Source organism: Triticum dicoccoides, chromosome 2B (assembly GCF_002162155.2).
Source record: "Triticum dicoccoides isolate Atlit2015 ecotype Zavitan chromosome 2B, WEW_v2.0, whole genome shotgun sequence".
Taxonomy (NCBI): domain Eukaryota; kingdom Viridiplantae; phylum Streptophyta; class Magnoliopsida; order Poales; family Poaceae; genus Triticum; species Triticum dicoccoides.
Window position 1 is genome coordinate 484277637 of NC_041383.1, and position 7540 is coordinate 484285176.

General features: G+C 44.1%; 1 long non-coding RNA gene across 2 annotated transcripts; it reads right to left on the bottom strand.

Moving 5' to 3' along the window:
* Positions 1 to 3077: 3077 nt before the first annotated feature.
* On the bottom strand, positions 3078 to 5748 carry LOC119364373. 2 transcript variants are annotated; one of them, XR_005174868.1, is made up of 4 exons: positions 5170 to 5748; positions 4222 to 4761; positions 3794 to 4013; positions 3078 to 3648 (listed from the first exon to the last, which is right to left on the bottom strand). It is a non-coding gene; the product is annotated as an uncharacterized LOC119364373 (long non-coding RNA). The 2 variants fall into 2 exon arrangements; XR_005174869.1 differs by having other exon boundaries at positions 3078 to 3659.
* Between the last annotated feature and the right edge of the window lie 1792 nt (positions 5749 to 7540).

Here is a 7540-nt window from a genome sequence, read left to right on the forward strand (position 1 = left end):
CAGTTAACTAGTATAGTATGCACAGTTAGCTGTCTGTTCTCAAGCAGTTAGGAAGGGTTCCTGAATAGCTTATTCAGGAATGGGTTGCAGAATATATATATATATATATATATATATATATATATATATATATATATATATATATAATTCTGATCATGGGGTCAGAATATTATTCTGATCACAACATGAACTTCCTGAGTTACACGTCTGAACTTCACTCTGTAGGAACCCGACCTTCGGGCTATCTTCGCAACCATGTCTCCCCGCGTGAATTATTCTGTTTAGTCGTGTTCTATATGATGTTAGTGTAATTTAGAAACGGTTTTTAGGAACTAAATGCCCGTTTTAAATAGGAATCTCGCTCGTTGGCAGATTTTGCTCTCGAGTAGTGATGAAATTGCGTTTTTTTGCAATTTTACTGCATGAGTTGTTCGACCTGAACTTCCTCCTATGCTAGGTTGAACTTCCGCCAACATTATCCAAATGAGGCTTGTGATATACCGTTGGAAAGCTATGGACACCAGTATCATGACCCAAGTTAATTTTTTGGCAAAATATAAGCGGTTTAAGAGCAGTTTTAAAATCCATTTTTTTCTTCATACAGAAAACATGAATAGTATTTTCAATCACATTTCTAAACCGTTTATCAGAATGGGGCAAATAATATGGTGTTGGAAAGCTGCTGCAAAACTGATCCCTCCATATGTTGAAAGTTTTCTCTAATTCCCTATGGTTATAAAGTAATTTGGAAAATCGTAAAATTTTACAAACCGAACAGCCGAGTTCGTATTTTCGATGTCATTTCTAAACGGCTAATTCAATTGAGGCAAATGCTATGGCATTGGAAAGCTTATGAAAATGCGCTACTTTTTCATGTTGAAAGGTTTTTCTAATTTTGAACGGTTTAAGAGTAATTTAGAAAACGGTACAAGTTCCACCGAGTTGGTATTTTCGATCTACTTTTTTAACCGTACATCCGAATGTAGCAAATGATATGGAGTTGGAAAGCTTGAAGAAATGCGAAACTTTTTCGTATATGTTGTTTCTCTCAATTCATTATAGTTTTATGTCAATTTTGAAAATAGCTAAAAATGTATTTCCACCGTATTTTTTACAAACTTAATCGGAATAGGGTAAATAATATACCGTTGAAAATCTACGGAAAATGCAAAACGTTTCCATGTAGATGTTTCTCTGATTCCTAGCCAGTTTCAAGTAATTTTTAAAATAGCGAGATCTTGTGTTCTGCCTTTATCGCGAAACAGATTCTTCGAAAATGCACCGCGTAAAGAACTTGAACTTCTCAGCATGTCTACTTGAACTCCACTATGTTTTTCACGGGCTTTTTTTGCTCGCAGCTCTTCATCCACTCATCAGAATTGAGCAAGTGCTATACCGATGGAAAGCTGTTGTAAACACGCAACTTTCCCGTGTTGATCATTTTTTCATACTCGCGACGGTTTTAAAAGTTTTTCATCTAAAATTCATTCAGTATAGTAGTTGACCTTCCTGCTGTTTTCATGTTGAACTTCTGTGACGTATTTTTGTTTATAATTTTCTCATCCATTCGTTAGTGTTACACCAATGACATTCCTTTTGTACAAACCCCTCTCACTGTATATTTTTTAACTTTCTCCGCCGAGGGCTTGAACTTATAACAACAAAAAATTTGGCCCTTGCCTTTGAATTCATTTTTCTCATATTAAAACACACACTAAGTAGTACATGAACTTTTTCCATTTTTATAATTTGATTTTTTTTATTTTCTTTTTGAAATCAAATTGCTCCCAAACAATAACTGGACTTCTTTGTGGATTGAGAGAATTATTTTAAAATGCAAAAAAACAATTTCTTTTTTGTGTTTTCGAACATGGAAATACAAGGTGAACCTCTCTCGCAAGAATATTTGAACTTTCCCGGACAGAGCACTTGAACTTCTTGCAACAAACCTTTTAAGCCTTTTGGTTTCTATTCTTATATTCTTATCTGAAACGCATTATGTGTAGTAGTTGAACTTCCCGCTGTTTTCACCTTGAACTTCTGTCACATATTTTTGTTCAACCACTCTCACACGATTTTTTGAATTTTCTCTGGCTGAGCACTTGAACTTCTAGCAACGATACTTTTAGCCTTTGCCTTTTTATTTTTTTAAATACAAAATGCACACCGTGTAGTACGTGACCTTCTCGCAGTTATCAATCAGAATTTCTCTTGGTTACGTGAAAATATTTGAGTTTTTTATATACATTGAACCGCTCTACTTTTTTTGTTGGTTTTAATCTTTAGCATTTGGGAAAATTTGATTTTTTTTATAAACATTAAACAACTTCATATTTTTCTAATTTTGGACTTCTTGGTGTTATTCATTAGTAACGGGAAAACTCCTAGTTATGTAATAAATATCGAACTGCTCAAGTATTTAAATTTGAACTTCTACATCTTAAAAAAAGGTGCAAATATATGTTTTACAAACTTTTTAAACTGCTCGGTTTTTTTAATTTGACCTTCTTGTTTTTGGAATAAACATTTTTGAACTTCTATGTTATTTAAATTTGAACTTCTCCAATTTTTTAGTAAAATGTAGAAACACCATTTATTATAAACTGTTCAAACTACTCCATTTTTTATTTTTGAACTTATTTTTTATTATAAAGTAATGGAGAAAATCATAGGTTTGTACAAACATTAAACCGCCCTATTATTTATATTTGAACTTCAAGGTATTTTTTAGAAATGGTTAAACTTACAAAACAAATTATGGTTTTTCCCACTTTTTTATGAACCTACTATGTTATATCATTTAAAGTTGTTTTTTGTCTCGCAAAATTTTTAGGCATTTTTTGTTGTTAGTGAAATGGCCTAGGCGGTCCTTTTTTTCATTAATGAATTTCTTTAATATGTGGTACACGTGAACTTAGAAATTTCTTAAACATGAACTTCGCATGCTATTGAAATTCAAGAAAATTACGCACAACTATAGCAAGCTTAGTACAAACATACATAAGTAGCAGCACACTAACATTATATTGTTTTTGTTCCGATAATTCAGAATGTTGTACCTTCCAAGAGGATGGAAAATGATATATCTACAGGAAGACCATCTGTAGAAAAGCAACATCATAATCTTTAACCATGGACAATAGCAAGTTCAAACACAAAACCAAGGACTATAGTAGCTAAACTCTCGCAGAAATCCCTCCCTAGCATTCTAGTTGAACTTCAACAGTAGCGCACCAACATTAGCTAGAGGGCGAGGCAAGCCACAGCAACAACAGCTAGCAGCAACCAGCAAATGGAGGCTGGGTTGTGATGGTGGCACCGAGATGGAGGAGGTGCTGGGGCATGGCAGGCAAAAATAACTATGATTGAATAGTCTCCATTAGGTAGGTAGTCGTTACAAGAAAAGAAATAGCAAGTACATTAAGGTTTAGTGCCTCTTTTCACACAGATGTGCAACAAAATTGGCATTCCTTATATAGATGAACTTGAACCTCTGGAAACTTGTGAGATATGAACGCATCTCTTGAAAGCCATCAACCGCCTCAGAAAAAGACTTGGAATCCTCTGACATCGTGCATCAAACTTGGCCTTCAGTCTCAATAATATTATTTCACAATCCTTTTTCAATCATGATCAACATGGTTGTCCCTGCAGGCCAACTATCAACTTTACGATTATGAAAGTGCTAGCTTTTGGCAAAATGTGTACGAGCTACTAAAGAAACTGAAGATAGTTGCAAACAATATACGAGCTACAGCCTAGCAATTTGCAAGCACTTGAGTGAAGGCAGCACCTTTGTTCTTCTTGAACTTCTCATTTTTCTGATTCTGAACTTGTTGTTGTTATTTATTTTTTGCAACTGTCGGTGCTAGGAGGCCGGCTTCACTCCGTCAGGTAGCCGCGTCCACCTCCGCACAAGACAGCGAGCAGGGGAGGAAGGAGAGACAGACCTGGCAGCAAGCGGGGGAGGAGCCGGAGCAGCGCTACGTCAGGGACGCATGGTGAACTTGAACCTGAAGTGCAGAACACACATGAAAAACACTCTTAAGTAATCCAAGCCATATCAATTAGCAGGCAAGGACTAAGCTAGAAGGGAAAACGAACACACAAAACTAGTACTGGTGCACTGGGACATTTAAGCCAACATTTTGCGTGCACACACCAAAAACTAGAGAAGTGGAGAGTAAAGAAGCAGAGATGAGGCACGGTGGGTAGGGGAACCTGCGGTGCTGCATCCGCATTCAGGGACGGGCCGGGGACGAAGGAGCTTGCTGGAGCAGCACCACCCCATGCGCGCAAAATTGGAGCTGGTTGAGATGAGATGCGTCCTGGAAGAGTCGCCCTACTGCTGTGGCACAACTTGGACTGGAGCGAGCCCACACAGTTTTTGTTGATGCATACGCGAGGGAGGAGATGAGCTTCAATCAGCGTCAATTAGCCCGCACACATTTCGCGAGCACAGCGGCCCCCATACAACCAAAACTGTGCTTTGCAGGCCAGGTCCCGGTGGCGGCGCACTGTGGGGTTCGTGCGGGAGGATGCAAGGCCGGCGTCCTCGTCACAAGGCAGCGGCCTGCCGGGAGCCATGGCTGCGACAGGGATGAGCCAGATGTTGAGATCCATCTTACCTCGCACGACAGTGGCGAACGGCTGCAACTGGAGTCGTTGGACTGCAACGGTGGGGTTGAGCTGGAGGATGCAATGACGAGCGGCGACATGCACATCAGTGCCGAGCAAAATAATGTGCCCATTTTTGTTTGCCTGCATTAGAAAATGTTTTTCAAGAGATTCCAGATGCTACTGCTAGTTCTCAATAAATTGGAGGGATACAAAATCAAATTCCCAATACAATACATTTTTAATCTTGAACTCACGGAGGTTACAACAGAGAACAATCCCTGGTTTCTCAAAGTGGAATTCATGCCCTTTTTATGTTTAGCATAGTGAACTTTCTCTTTTGTGTTTTAACCAGAACTTTGTAAGGTTTGCATACTGAACTTCCTGTCTTTTTTTAGCACAAACAACAGCAGCAAGTTTTTGTAAATTGTAAGAATTCAGTGCAGTGCGCACGCACCAGTAGCAGCTAGCAAGCGGCGACTGAAGCAGTAGCTAGCAGCGGCCATTACAAAAGGATTTCTGACCAACATCATCTAGCATATTGTGTGGTACCTGAGGCAGGAGGTTGGGGAGCCGGAGGTGACAAGAGGCAGAGGACAGCTAGGCTAGCAGGGTGGAGGCTGGAGAAGAAGTTCAAGCCTGACGAGGAAGCTGTCCATGGTGAGTTGGAGATGCGTCGGCGAGGGACGCATGCAGGCGGGATACGGCGACCGGAGGTCACGGGACCAAGGCATCTGACCCCTGCCGACGGCGTCGGACCCCTGAACGAGCTTCGCCGGAGACATGGGCCTGTAACCCGGTCCTTGAGGCGGCGGCATGCGTGGTCGGGGCGGGCGACGGCGCTCGATTCGGTGGATGCGGCGGGCACGCGCGATTGAGAGGCCGGCGGCAGCGTCGCGGGAGGAGGCCGGTGGGAGGTTGAGGCGGACCACGACGGCGCATCGAGTAGCTCGGGAGGACGCGCCGCGTGGGGATTGGGGGAGGCCCCGCCGACGGCAGGCGGCAGTGGGGGCTGCGGGGCGCTGCGGCCGGCGGCGGTGGGTGGAGGCGTGGCGCCGGTGGCTTGGGGTGGGCGGCACGCCGGTGGCCGACGGAGGTGGGTGGAGGCGCGCCAGATCGGGGTGCTGGGAAATCGTGGGTGGCGGCAGGAATTGTTCGTGGGGATGTGTCTTTTTTTTTTTCAGGGGCTCCAGAACTTATGGTTAAAACATGCCATCGATCCTATATAGAGGAGACCTTCAAAACTTGTTAGTTAAACCTATGGTTAAAATGTGACACTAAATATGACTACTAAGTAGTAAGTAGCAGTATTAATATATGTCGATCAAATTATTCATCATGTCCACACACAAGAACCCCGACGATGTGTTTGGGTATTCTGGACTTCAGATTTGAAGTATCACTTGTCTGTCGAAATCTTTCATCATTCACTTAAAACAGTCAATTGATCATACATTGATTAACATATAACTGAAATTAACCGATGCAAGTCCAAGAAGGATTGGTCGGTGCTGTCGGTTGGCGTCAAGTTCAATCCAACGGATCAGGAGCTGATCGAGCACCTTGAGGCCAATGTGAGTGCTGACAGCGCGAGATCTCACCCTCTCATCGATTTATTCATACCAACCATCGACAACAAGCACGGTATATGCTACACCCATCCTGATAAACTTCCAGGTAAGACACTAATCGCCCGTCTACTTGCACAAGCATATTCCTTTACTCACGGCCCGACCATACTCCCTGGCCTGTCTATCACTCTACTCACCCACACCTCCTGTTATTTTCCAGCGACGGCAGCCGAACCAGTCAACCCTCGTACTCCCCATCGCGTGGGCAGCCACTGTCGTGTCTTCCCGGCTCCGTGTCGTTCCCTTCGTAGGCCTCGCCGTCGTCCACAGCCCTGGTGCTCTCGGCACGGCGTGGTGAACGTGGTCAATGAACGACATCCATCGGAAGTGGGTTGTACGTGGAGAGGCTGACAGATGGGTCCACGTACGCACACAAGGAAATGCCTCCTTATTATGCGCAAAATAATGATTCCTCCACCTGACATCTGGGACCCACCGGAAGGACCTCTATATTTCGTGAAAAAATGTTTCCCCCGCTGACAGGTCGGACCCACCAGCTATATGTTCGCACACAAGGAAGTGCCTCCTTATTGCGCATAAAAAAATGAATACCCCCTGCCAGCTAGGACCCACCATAGTGGGAGGCTGACTTGTGGGCCTACTAAGTTGACAGGGACTGAGGGCTTTGTCAACTTAGTCAATATGAACGATTCTAGCTACAGTGACCGTACGATGTCCATCCAACGGCCGTAGTGCTTCTTCAACCTCTGGTCTTCTTGCTCCAGCCGCCCAAACCAGCGTCGGTCGTGCCGTGTGCTCTTGCCTCCCGTGGTCGGCTGTGATGCCGCGGAGGCCTCACCGCCCCCTACTACTCCCACCACTGGCCAGGTCATCCCTCTACTCACCCACACCCCATGTTATTCTGCGGCGATGACAGCCTCACACCGCAGCCGAACCAGTGAACCCTCGTACTCCTCTCTGCGTGGGCTTCCACTCCCGCGTCTTCCCCGACTCCACGTCGTCCCCTTCCTAGGCCTCACCGTCGTCCACCGCCCTGGTGCTCTCGGTGCGGCGTGGTCAACATGGTCAAGGGACGACTTCCATCGGAAGAGTACAATACGTGGGGAGGCTGACAGCTGGGTCCACGACAGCCGCAAGGAAGTGCCTCCTTATTACGCTCAAAATAATTATTCCTCCACCTGACAGCAGGGACCCACCGGACGGACCATTGTATTTCGCAAAAACAACGTTTCCCCCATGACTGCTAGGACCCACCAGCTACATCTTCACATGCAAGGAAGTGTGTCAATATTATGGGCAAAAAAACGATTCCCCCCGCCCCCCCGACTCCT